The sequence below is a fragment of the Phalacrocorax carbo genome, chromosome 14, assembly GCF_963921805.1.
Source record: "Phalacrocorax carbo chromosome 14, bPhaCar2.1, whole genome shotgun sequence".
NCBI classification, from domain to species: domain Eukaryota; kingdom Metazoa; phylum Chordata; class Aves; order Suliformes; family Phalacrocoracidae; genus Phalacrocorax; species Phalacrocorax carbo.
This window is the reverse complement of record NC_087526.1, coordinates 10,447,245-10,460,450: the sequence shown is the minus strand read 5'-3', so window position 1 is coordinate 10,460,450 and position 13,206 is coordinate 10,447,245. Positions and strand designations below refer to the sequence as shown.

Below are 13,206 nucleotides of genomic sequence, written 5' to 3'. Positions count from 1 at the left end.
GGAAAATTAGAGGAAGAAAACTTAAAACTCTGAATATATATGCTGAAAAGTAGGAATAGTACTAGTGCCTCTTTTGTAAGATGTCTTTACAATTAAGATTTATGTCACCACTATGCTTCTGCTCACCAAATTACCCACAAATATCACTTTCAGGTTCTTACTACTCCTATCACTATGCTGATTTTGGCCTCAGCTAGTTTTAAACTGACTTTCCTTGATATTATTAGCAGCCTGAAAATAAGCAAGTGCTATAAAACCAATAAATTGAATCTAATCTCAGGTGATTCTGCCATACCCATCTCTGCCACCATAGTTGCATTGTCTCCATTCTATATCAGGAATGTGCAATCAGAGATGGAGTCAGACAGAATCCACAGTATAAACACACTCATCCTGATAGTGACACTCTAAGATTGAGAAATCAGAGCTAACCAAATTTGGTAAAACCCACAAACCTAAAATAAGTCTTTCATAACCAAAGGAGTTTTGTTAACACATAGAGCAGAAATACTTATAATGTATCAGAAGACTCAGAAGAATACTTATTCAAAGAATTTCATACAGATATTTGATTAAGCAGGTAACTGATAAATGTTAAGTCTTGGAATTAATTTCTTTTCAGACTTAACATTCACTACTACAACTCTGCTGTACACTAATGGACGGATATGGGGTTCTAACAGGTAACTACCCTTTCTAAAAAACAACGTGGGAAGCATTACATATTTATATGTCAGCAATCCAATCGAGTACTACCTGATCAGAGAGGACTGATTCAAAAAAGAAGGAATCACCGGAGTTCAGCCAGCCTATGCCTTTCCTCCATGGGAGAAAGGAGGTATAAAGAGCTCTTCTCCCTCTCGGATGTCTGCCAACCTGTTAAACTTCTCACAAGGTTTCAGAACTTTACTGTGTGCTTTACTCCTGTTCTTTAAAATGCAGCGTGGCGGAAGTCCAAGTTCACACCACAAATCTAAATGTGCATATTCATATCACAACTTATTAAATATTCTAAACTTACTATAATGACTCCCTGCTCAAGATCACTAGAAACAACTAGCACATCACACTACCTTGTAAGAGGACAGAAGAGAAATCACAGGCTTTCTCAAAGTCTTCGGTCCTGAAGAAAGAAGGAATTCTGTTTGGCTTATCATCTAATTCCAGAAACATGGATATTACATATTTCCATCATGTAATAGTGTCGCCCTTTTGTTCACAGTCTGGGCCAACTGACATGGAAGCAGTGTTCTCTCAGCCTCCAATCTGGCAGACAGTTTATGCAACAGTGTTAGTGCAATCTACCTTTAAAACAAATATCCAAATCCTCTGCCTGCCCTCTGGTGCTCAAGATTTCACCACAATCAGAGTGGCAGAGTGTCCAACAGGAGCAGAGTTATGCAAAGGGAACAACAAGAACTAGTCCCAGCAGACAACTAGCAAAAACCATGATACATGAAATTATAAATTAAAAAGCCATCTCAAACCACTGCCTGCCAAATGGGATAGATTTTTCTTTCAATCTCTCTCAACTTGTTGAATGTCCAAAGTTTTATCTCAAAATACCCCACGCTTTCCCAAAACCTCACTCTGCTGCAATTTTGCTCTACCATGTCTTATCCACAGTATACACAAAGCTGACCCATTTGTGGCAATCTTAGATTCTCTAGATTAAGGAAACGAACTAATTCAGTCTTCCCTTATTGGGGTAATAGTTAATTTAGATCATAGCTCATTTTACTTCTTTCCTCTGCATTCCTCCTAGGGAGTTCCTGTGTTGTTTTCAGGATAGACCCTTAAGAGGAAATAATTATGATATTTGACAGCTCCCAACAATATGCGATGAAAACCAGATCCTCATCCTCTAGAGATATAGCCAAAGGCTTAAATGAGGGAAGTGTTTTTTTCAAGTTCAGCTTTCAAGCATTACTGGTATCAAGGTGCTCTCTTATCTCCCGATACCAAAATATCATGGGGCATACATGACACTTTCCTGCACAAGGCTTGCCAAATTCAGGCTCTATTCCCATTCCCTCTCTCCCTTTCCACGGCTCAGCAAGTGTTTGGTTTTTTTTTTTTTTAAATAAAAATCAGAGTCTTCACTTTTTTGAAGATTCTGCTGTGCTTGAGAACATTTTCTTGCTTAAAACAGTTGTTTCTGAATCAGACTCACAAAGCTGTACTGTGGTACATCTCAGATGCATCCAAATAACCATGAACATATCAGATTGTACTTGGTTATTAGTTATCTTAGCACACATAAAGTTACATGCCTTAATAGCTTGGGAATCATATCCTAGAAAAATTTGCAAGAATCACATTTGAAAACAGAGGTATCAGACATTCCAGTCAATGGAATTGATCAGTCCAATTGAATTCTGCGGGTTTTTTTGTTTGTTTTTGGGGGATTGTTGGGTTTTGCTTGTTTTTAACTAGATCTTTAATAATTTTATAGGGTTGCTATTTCCAAATCTAGCTTCCAGAGGAAGGGAGGAAAGATACTGTTGCAAGCTAATCCAAAGTTAAATTTTTCAGCCATTTTTTAAGTTTTTAAAATTTAATAGAACTTATTTTAATTTCTAACCTCTCTGTTCTTGCAAAGATCGACAAAAGTTTTAGTCTCTGAAGATTACTTTTGCCATTTTCAAAATGACAATAGCTATCAAGTCTGGTTCTTTTCAAACTGCAGTGATATTACAAGATAAAAGCAGGAAGAACTCACAATTTAGTTTTGTTGTTTGACAGCACAGCTGCTCCAGCTGCAGCTTTAATGAGATAAACAGCAGTGGCTGAAGTACCGTACTTAGTCTCACTTTAGAACATTGGTGCAGAAGCTAGAAAATTTACTCATGAATTGCACTAGGTAATAGGCTACTACAAATGCATCACATTGTTGAAGCTTTTATGTTCTGAAGCTGGCAATGTTAGTACCCTAACCCAACACTACAAATCCTTATACAGCTACAGACAGGAAGAGTAAGAAAGGATTAATCTAGTTTCAGATGATCCTTGTGACTTTCTCAAAAGCCATGGTAAACACATTCATCAGTTCACATGCAAGTTTCTATTACATGCAGTCATCTGATGGAAAGGGACTTATTATGCGAGCCCCTTACTTTCACCTCTTGCATAGCAGCTGATTTTAAAAAGTGACATAAAGCTGTTAATAGGGAAAACATTCAAAATTATCCAGAAGATTATAGGAAGGGCTAATTGATGCTATAGCACTTTTCTACAGTGCACTGCTGGAGTACTTGCTTAACGAAACCAGGACAAATCCCAATTCAACAGCAGTGCCTGGAAGAAAGGAAGAGACATCAAGACATGTGTTAAGTATGTAAAGTAGTCTCCAGCATTCTTTATGCATGTGAACAGAATATAATGAATCTTTCACTGCTTAGAGGGCAACATTTTTGCCTTGCCAGAGGACAGATTTCCAAAGAATGATATTTACATTTTCCTACAACCTGTAATTTTCTCATTTATCATTTGTCAGGGCCCAAAGACCTTTTACTGCACATAGGATGTTTGCATATGTTTAATGATCCTTTTACCAAACAAATGTCACAGTCTGAATGAGGAAATTAGTTAATATCGCTGATGTTGCTAATTTAACACCATTAATGTCACACTGTGAACAGCTACAGAACTTGCAGGCTCTTGTATCATAGCTAAGCTCTACTGGTTCCAAGTCTGTTCTCCAGCAGGCAGCACCGAGGATATAACCCATGCAAATAGCACATGCAAGGAAATTCAATAAAATTTTTAAAGATTGCTTTGATTCCATAGTTAGACTACCAGACAAGTGTGACTAAAGACAGATCATTTGATAGAGATTTAGAGGCACTAATTGGAACTCACTTATCTACACTCTTACAGCTGCCTCCACTTTTATCAGTGTGCTAGCATTTGGAACAGTCCGAAAAGAAACCAAGTGGATCACAGAAACCATTTCATCATGGTATTTCCAGATGTACAGCAAAATCCAAATATTCACCCAATTAATTAGGTGGCAGAAGACACATTGCAGTGTTGTCTTCAGTTGCAACTACGCTTTTTCACCCTTCTCTATGTACAGCTGAGTTACATTTTGTAAATTAACTTATCTCCACACATATTATCTATAAAGAAAACCTTTCTAAGAGCAGAACCATATGATTTTTCTCTAAGCCATTGAAGTCTTCTACATGCTTCCTCTGACAAAAAGGATGATGTAAAGGAGCCAGATTCTTTAGAAAGTCCTTCAAATCCTTCTGGTACTGGAAATATAGGGGAAAATAAAACTTGATGAAGACTAAAAGGGATTTTTTTTTTTTAAACAGAATTAATAACACAGAAACCCAATTGTGCATGGAATATACCCAAAAATAAGGGTGGGTGAAGGGAATTGCAAGCTATTAATTTGCAACAAGAGGAGCTGGTAACTTCAGGATGTTCATCGGGCACTTTCAATAACAGGTATTCCCCTTAACCTGATTAGTAACAGTAACATATAGCATATTTTTTATTAAAAACCCAAGTTGATAATTCTAAACATTAGTCAGCAACATAGCTGGCTTTTTCTTCTTTCCCTACCCAAAGGCACAAGCTATACATTGGTTGCAAGAGTACAGGGATGGTGAAAGTGGTGATGAATTTGATTCACTGTGTAGTAAAGTTAGGGGAAAAAAAGAAACTAACACAAAAGACACATACACACATTAAAAAGAAACAAACCCCAAAACACAGAGAAATGCTCTGGAACCAAGGCATTACTAAGCAGTGACAACCATTCAGAACTTGCCTCAAACTTGTCTGAATTCTTATCTGACCAAGCTGACTGAATACCTGAACAGCGCAGAGACAATTTTATTAGATTTCACCCTGTTCTGCTCACCTAAGTAGACCCAGTATAGCTTTAAGTTTTGTAGTACATACATACCACAGTGAATTCTCTTAATTTAAACACATCAATATCACAAGAAAGTAACTTGGACAGCTTCTTCAGAACACCCTAAACTGAGGTCTGAGCCAAAGAAAGCAAACAGTCCATTAGGTAACCCATCTAATTTTGTACTAGTCCTTTCTTACCATGTGCCTTTCTCCGAGAGAGGCCTTCATCTCTCCCAAAGTCATGAATCTCTAGAAACACTCATATTCCCAACAACTGACGCTCAAGGCACATATCACATGTCTGGCACAGTGAGATTTGGAAGTCTATAGTTTAAAAGGATTTTAAATCCCAGCATAATGAAAGAACAGTGTTCCTGACACAGCACAATCTAGAAACAGTCTGCACCTTACAAAGTTCTCAATTTACTTCATACATACATAAACCCCCAACTTCCTCAAATATTTGAGATATTTCCTCAGGTCCCTAAGAACTTTAGGGAAGAGCAACAGGTTGGAGCAGGAACAAAGCCCTAAATTCTCAAAGGACATCCATTTTTAAGTTTTACTTTTTTTATACCAACCAATATGCAGTTTTTCCCCCAATATAGTAATACTATTTTCTGTTATTTCCTATTAGATGTTACTAGGTTCATCAGAAGTGATTTAAGGATTAAAGAGATTTATTCCCCAGATTACCTAAAAATGGGAGAAAGAGGACACTATGCACGCCCATGTATTGAAATGTCCATTTAAACACTACTAGGAAAAAAATAAAGATGAACACTCGTACTCTTTACAGTAGCCCTCTACAAAGTCACTGGGGGTTGCAGGTATATGACTTATTAGGAAAGCACAAAGATTTTTCTTGCTATTACTGGACAAGCCGGATACAGACATTTAATACTACCTTGTTCACTACTCAAACTGAAATTCAGATGACGGGATCTTGTAATTGTGTTTTAAAAAAGAGACTATCCATACATTTTATTATTACTTTAGGCATAAGATAACTTCACACCCAGCTGAAAATTAACACTATGATAACAATGCAACATAAACTTGTTACTACTTTTAACTAAGACAAAAAGGAAGCAGGGAAAAAGGAAGAGAGGAAACTGAACGATAAAGCTTCGCAAAGATCAGCTCATGTTAAATCCATAATTTTTTAAGAGTCCCACCAAGTATTTGGTGCGGAAGAAGAATCAGAACTTGAGTTTTCAGGTGCACACTGAGCTTTATGGTTTCAGTATTTCAACCTTCCTTAGAAGGAAGTTACAATTTCCAAGACTGCGTATTATTACTCCTTTCACAGCCACAGAAGTAAGATGTGTTGGGTTCGAATTCTTATATTAAAGCTATAAAACCAAAACAACAAAATCCCCACTCTAAAACACACTTCCATCTTTTGACCTGTGTTCTTTCCCTCTACAGAATGGCAGTAACTCTGGGTAACATGCTGGAATTACACTGTAAAGAAGGATGCATAAAGAACTTCACATTGTTAGCATTTCAGCCAAATAGAAGACAGAATCCAGAAAAAAATATTCAATCTATAAGCAGATCTAAGAAAATCTATGCAACAGGTCAATTCATCAGGACCTGCAGACACCAAAATCTTACAAGAAGTTTTCCTTATTTGGTTTCCAGATTATAACAACATTAGCTTCTGCCATGTTTCAGTATCTTTGAGATCCACAATCTTCCTTTCCCAAATACTACTAGAAAACACAAGTTCTTAAATACACTCAATCCATCTATTAAACCAGGTAGTCATAGTCAATGACTCTGCCACAGAGATGGTCAGAACTAGAACTGCCAGATCACAGTAGAGCCATTGTTTACAGTACTTCGTATCTCAGGGATAATAATTTCAGCCTTGCACGCTGATTGTTGCCTGTCCAAGATCTTCAAATAAGGCAGGCAATTTGATTACCTTTTTTTAGGAGCTCAAAATAAGGTGCTGCCTATTTCTAATAGGACATGTCTTTCTGGAGCCATGAGACGTCATCCAGTATTTAAGTTTTTCTTGTGAAGTATTGATATTTACAGTTTTTTCCCCATCACCACAAAGTTATTACTTTCATTTTAGAATACTGTATGCAGATTAGAGACAACTCTGCAGCCTAGTAGATAAACAATCTAAACATGGCTAATTAGTACCAGTGATTATAAATCAAAACCTTTTCTTTCACCACAAACTGCTTAAACACACTGAACTGTGAGCTGCTATCCTGATTTTACTGTGGAAGGTGAACCACTGCTTGAAAATATAAACATAAATACAAAATAACAAACTAAGATCTAGAACAATCTCATTGCAGATACTAACTACATCAAAAAAAACTTCTACATTGTTCAAAGGGGGCAAAAATATCATTGCTATAACAAGACCAGGTTGCAGATGTCAACACACCACTGTATGTACTACTTCATCATCAAGTCATCATTTAGCTACTGCTGTTCATTGTACATAAGTTTAGATAGTAAAAACATTTGATGTAGGAAACTTATCTGTGTTATAAAGGTTCCAAGTATAAAAGAGGCTGTTGTAAAGCTAAAAGTCATACCTGCTTTATGGATCTCATTCAGCTTTACAGACAGTTTCACTTGAACAAAGTTTCCCGATTCTGTTGTTGGATCTTTCACACTAGATAATTTTCTTTAGTGTCATTCTAATCTGAGCACCAAAACATATTTTCTACCACAGTCAAACTGCAGAAAGCAGACATTATTTCAAACACTAACTGGAAATTTTGCTCACCAGGATTTGGAAAATAAGAACACACATACACATTGCTGTATTTTTTTACACATGCATATATGTATATATACCCACAAACACAGAAGTGAGTCTAGGTTAAACTGTGGAACTATTGCATTCACTCTTAAAAAAAATTTAAAAAGCGCCTTACCCAAGTGTATACACAACTGTGATAACACAGAAAACAGAAGTTTACATTTCACTGTGATACAGACCACTGTAGACACCAACATGTATATCCGTGCACGAGGGATCCCAGGGCAGCTGCACAATACGAGCATACATTTCACATATTAGAACTCAAGTACAACTCCTTACAAGAGGGAAGATAAAAATTTCTGTTTACTGAGACATTCTTACTGCCTCAGAAGCAATGCTTTGTTGGACGCTGCTTCTTGCTGAAGACCTTTACACTTGCAGCATCTGTATTTGTAGAAAGGCATAGCTGTACTTAGCACTGAGACAAGTCCAAAGTAACATTTTTATGGAATTCAGATATATTACACATCTTTTCTCCTCCTACAGAGGCCGAATGCTAATTAGTTGAAACACTCCCTTCTGAAACTTGCATTATCATTACAGAATGGGTAAGCAGTGTGGTGGCGGGGATGGGTGGAGGAGAAGCAGTTAACCAGCAACAAACTATATCGAGAAATTCAGATTATTTCCAAAAGTTAAACAAAAATCCAAGTCTATTACAGACTAATACTAATGGGGAGGGAGGGAAATGAAGCAAAATGAAAAACTCAAACAAAAACTCCACTCATTACAGTTTTGCAGGTTTCAAATTAAATTATGGCTTGTACTGGAACAAACCCAAGATACTCTCAAAAACATGAGCATACAGGAACATCCATTTTTATATTGGAAATGTAGGCCTGTATCTCATTTCACCAAAATGTCCGCTCCAGCCTGAGAGATTTGCCCAGCATATTGATAAAAATGAGACTGTGTTCTGTCAAGGATACTGCAAGGGACAATTTGAAAGTCAGGTCTTACCTACTTTTCATGGAAATTGGCAAAGGCATGGAGCATTTCTCATAGAAGTATGATCTCACCAATGCCTTTAACCAAAATTCTCTGATGGGTTCGTAGCAGTTCTTGATCTTACTTCTACTCTATTCTGAACTTCACAGTGAGGCTACATATACAGGTGACTGAGGAAAGGATGTGGGGAGGAAAATGGAGAAAAAAAATATTGTGTCTCTGATGGGGTAAAATTATTTGGAAGATATTTTAATCATTCTATGCTATCTACAGAGCAAGAAGTTTGAGCTGCCCAGAATTCAAATTAATTACTTCTAAAAACAATTTTGAAGAGAAAATCCACACCCTTTCCAAGTTGTGGATTTCTTTGAGATATCAGGTATTAAATCTAGCATCTCAAAAACAGGCACCTACTATTACACAGCAAAAGTATTTGCTTTATTCCATTGCTTTCTTTCTCATTTGCAAGAAGGAAGGGTCTTATTCATATACCTAAATCAATTATGTTTCCAAAATTTATATCACTAAGTCTATTTGAACTTCTATTTTTGTAGATGAACAGCCATAATTCTTCTCACCTGGGATCCTCATAACAAATGTTTGAAAGGAAGTCACAACAGTGGGATACATAGACTTAAAAACAAAACATACAGAGCCATAAAAAGAATCATCTACTAAAACTTAACATTTTGTTTAGTCTAATAATATTAGCTACTTAGGTAGAAAAGCTACAGACATTTTCCTATCCCTTTAGAAGGGATTATGGAGGATCTGGTACTGAAAGACCAGACTAATCAAGCTGGTTTTATACAGTAAGGGCAAACACTTTCAGCTAGAAACTACCTGAAATAAGACTCCTCGCAAGGAATCTAAAGCAGAAAAAAAGAGTGTTACGTAGACAAAACATACACACAACAAAAAGGGTTTTTTGCAAATACCAAAGTCCAGGAAAAAAAAAAGTCCATTACATACTTTGAGAATAACACTACATTTTCTGAATTAGGTTAAAGCAAACACAGACAAAACCCTCTACATGCAAACTACAAAAGTTCTATAGCAGGAACGCCCCGCCACGCCAGGAACCTTGGCTGGAATTCCATTATTTGTGCTGATGAGAATCCAGAGTTCACCTGAACTCCCTAATACAGATTAAAAGTAAAGCCATTCTGTTTACACAAATATTTTAAGTGTTTTCCTAAGCCTCTCTTATATTAAATTTCCCACCCCCAAAACCAAGCAGAACAGTTAAGGTAAAGTTGAGAAAGATGGTAGGGGGCTACATTTAGTTTTTGAACAGCACGCTTAAACTTTTAAGTTTCAGTGCTGCAGGACATGTCATGAAACACAAGGATCAATCAAAGTCAAAGAAAAGGATTGACTTGGAGGACTCTCATAAATGTTTAATCAAAACAACATCCTTACACCTGTCAGTTTTACTTCCACATAATGAGAAGCTCAAGAGAAACACTGAACATTAGCGGGAACAAACTACAGAAGAATATATTTGTGTAAACTTATTAAAATTATATTTAGAGAAGGAGAGAGAGTTGTTATGCATGTGGCTAGCACTAAAACAATTACTTCAGTTGCATCCTTTGGAGAACTCTTAATCACATTATACTCCAGTGCATAAGTTCTTAAAGCATGGCCCACCATGCTTTACATCTCTCACATGCATTGAGCCTAAAAGCTATTGCACTGCAGATTAATTCTGGAGCACAGCTGACACTTAACCAATTAGTGGACTTTTCTTAACTACAGTCTGATGGCATAAGAAGACCTTCACCGTTAACAGCAAAGACATTACTTATTGCCATAGTAAAAAAAGGAGAAAAAGCATCATATTGTTCACCAACAATTTCTGGTGTTAGTCTGTTAAACTTAACATTAGCCACAGAAAAGGAAGAGCATACATGCACTCATTCACGTGTTTGCAGTCCGTGTCATCATCTCACAGGCTTTCACCAGTGAGATGACACAGACACTGCACCCCTGCACGGTTTCACATCGATACATAAGGCTTTAAAGGAGAACAACAACAAAAAAACACAAACCACACAAACAAACAAAAGAAAAAAAAAAGCCAGAAGAAATCCACCAACCTGATTAGACACCTACCTACAACTCCACCACGCCTGTGCCTGGAGCCCTGCAGTGCTGTTCAACAGCCCAGCACAGGACTGGGCACCAGAAGTTTTTAGCACAGCGCATGTTATTTTCCAGCTCAGCCACTGCCTCGCAGCGTGACCTTGGGCGAGTCGCCTCCCCCGCACCTCAGCTGCCCACCTGACAGCCCCCCCGCAGAGCGCCCAGGACCAAAACCCGGTTATTATTCACCACAAGCGACTCTGTCGTGTCCCCCCTCCGGAGGGGAGGGAGCGGCGGTTTCCTCCCTTACAGGTGATAAAAATCTCCCCGGTACTGATTCAGCTCCCGCCGGGGGGAGGATCTCCCCCCACACCTTCCTAGTTTCCCTACTGTACGGGTTAAACCGGAGGAGAAGCCGGCAGCTCCGGCTCGCCCGCCCCAAGCGCGGGCAGCAGCCGGGAGAGCCGAGCCCGCCGGGCCTCCCGCCCCCGCAGCCAGAGCCCTGCCGGCGGCCCCACGGAGCCAGCGTTACTTACAGCACCCGCCAGGCGGAAAACTCACAGGTGGCCCGGGGCCGCCGGCGAGCAACGGCTGCGAGGCGACCGACTTTCCGGGGCGGAGGTCGCCTCAGCAGCGGCGCGGGAAGCGAGCGGGCTGGGGGCGCTGGGCTCCGCTCCCCGCCACGGGGCCGCGCACCTCCGGCCACTGCCGGCACCGGCTCCCTCCCGCCCTTCCTCCCGCGCCGCCGGCCAATGCGGGCCACGGGCGAGGAGCCAGCCGGCTTTAACCATCTGTTGCGAGGCGCCTCCTCCAAGCGCGGCCGCCTCCCTCGCCGGGGGACTCCCGCCCAAGCACCCCGCTGAGGAGGTGGGTAGTCAGCAGAAAGCTTTAGACCCCCCGCCAAGCAGCTCTTTGCCCTCCGCACCCTCAGGAGCCGCGGCCATACCCGCCTCCCCTCCCCCGCTCCCCTCAGGATCGCTGGCGCCCCTCACCTCAGCGCTCTCCTCTTGGCACCCTCTGCCCCGTCCCCCGCACAGCACCCCTCAGCTCCTTCCCTCCCTGCCGGCCGCCCTCCCGCAAGGCCCCCGCCGCCGCCGCCGCGGCGCGAGGGACGAGAAGCGCGGCTGGGGGTGCCCTGGGAGCGCTGCGGCACCGCCCCAGGCAGCCCCCGAGAGGCGCACAGGTGGGGCACCGGGGGGGCCTTGTGGGGGGGGTGGGTGTGGTGGGGTGTCAATCGGAGAAAGAGAAGTGCATGTGGGGTCTAATCCTCCTCAGGTCGGTGGGGATAAAGTCCTGACCTCATAAAACTTCTGTACTTCCCGCTTAATAATCGGAGTTCTCCCCATGGGGTGTCAGGAGGCCGGCGGTGCCTCATCCTGCTTCAATGGGCATAAAGCAGGGCTAAAATCTGTCTGTGTTTAGACTTCTTAGACACCTCCTGTGGAGAAGCTGTTCCAAAAGAGTCAAAAGTCTCTTTCACTATTTAATGGTGTTGAGTTTTAGCCTTTCACGTTCCTAATGTGAAGGTTTTTCCATGAACATGAGGACAGCCTATGTGCGGGGTCCCTATCTCCTATTTTGGGACCTATTTTGGGTCCCTATCTCCACATCAGGTGGTAGTTCAGATATTTGCAGTGCATGTGTAAACTTTCCATAAAGACAGCCATAATTCCTGGTTTACTTCTCTTTTTATATTAATCATTTCCTTGTTACAGATCTCCCTGATCATACTTTTTAACAGGTTCCTAAATTTTCAGTTGATTCTCCACAGAAATTCCAGGGAATGAGAAGTTAACTTTATTTCAAGAGGTTCCAGGGTAATAATTTTATGAAGATGTGTCAAGAGAATGATGCAAATTCTTTTCAATATTCAACAACTTAAAGTTAACAAAACAGTCTTGAGATGCATGCTGTGGAAAGAAAAAAAGGTACATTTGGTGCATGTGTTAACACAAGTTCTAAATTTTTGTCATTTTTCAAAACTGTCAGATTCTTATTTCTCACTGGAGCAGTGTCATTAAATTATGGGTTTAAAACCAGAGTAGGGACCAGATATATTTTGCAGGACTTGTAGGATTTGAGATATATTATTAGGCCAATTTTAAGGTTATCTTTTCACATTGGCATGTATGTTAACCATAGCTGGATAGTCTTGTAATTAAACTAATCATAGGTCTTTCTCTATTATTGTAAATAAATTTGTATTCCATACCAATGCCATTAAAAAGTGTCTTGTAAATGGTACAATGGATTACTCCAAATAGACAATTTCAAAGATAGGATATGTTTCTTACCCCCTAGGAAGGCTTTGTCTTTGCATTAAAGGATCTCAACACAGCTGGGATTTATCTTATTATTACAAAAAAGTATCAAAAATACTCAAAATGAAATTATTTGGATTTTTCTTGTAAGAATCCAGACGGATGAAGTTTTGCCCTCATGTGGAATGCCTAATCTGAAGGGAAAATTTGTCATTGCAAAATATTTTTAAGGAATGG

General features: G+C 39.9%; 1 protein-coding gene and 1 long non-coding RNA gene across 2 annotated transcripts in view; one reads left to right on the top strand and one right to left on the bottom strand.

Moving 5' to 3' along the window:
* The window catches only part of SULF2 (sulfatase 2), a 167,483-nt gene extending 156,161 nt beyond the window's left edge, over positions 1-11,322 (bottom strand). The window contains exon 1 of the mRNA XM_064465672.1: positions 11,245-11,322. The gene's annotated coding sequence lies outside the window, so the exon portion shown is untranslated. The remainder of the gene's footprint in view (positions 1-11,244) is intronic.
* An 8-nt stretch (positions 11,323-11,330) lies between these two features.
* The window catches only part of LOC135315738 (uncharacterized), a 68,870-nt gene continuing 66,994 nt past the window's right edge, over positions 11,331-13,206 (top strand). The window contains exons 1-2 of the long non-coding RNA XR_010375230.1: positions 11,331-11,575; positions 12,466-12,636. This is a non-coding gene — a long non-coding RNA (uncharacterized LOC135315738). The remainder of the gene's footprint in view (positions 11,576-12,465; positions 12,637-13,206) is intronic.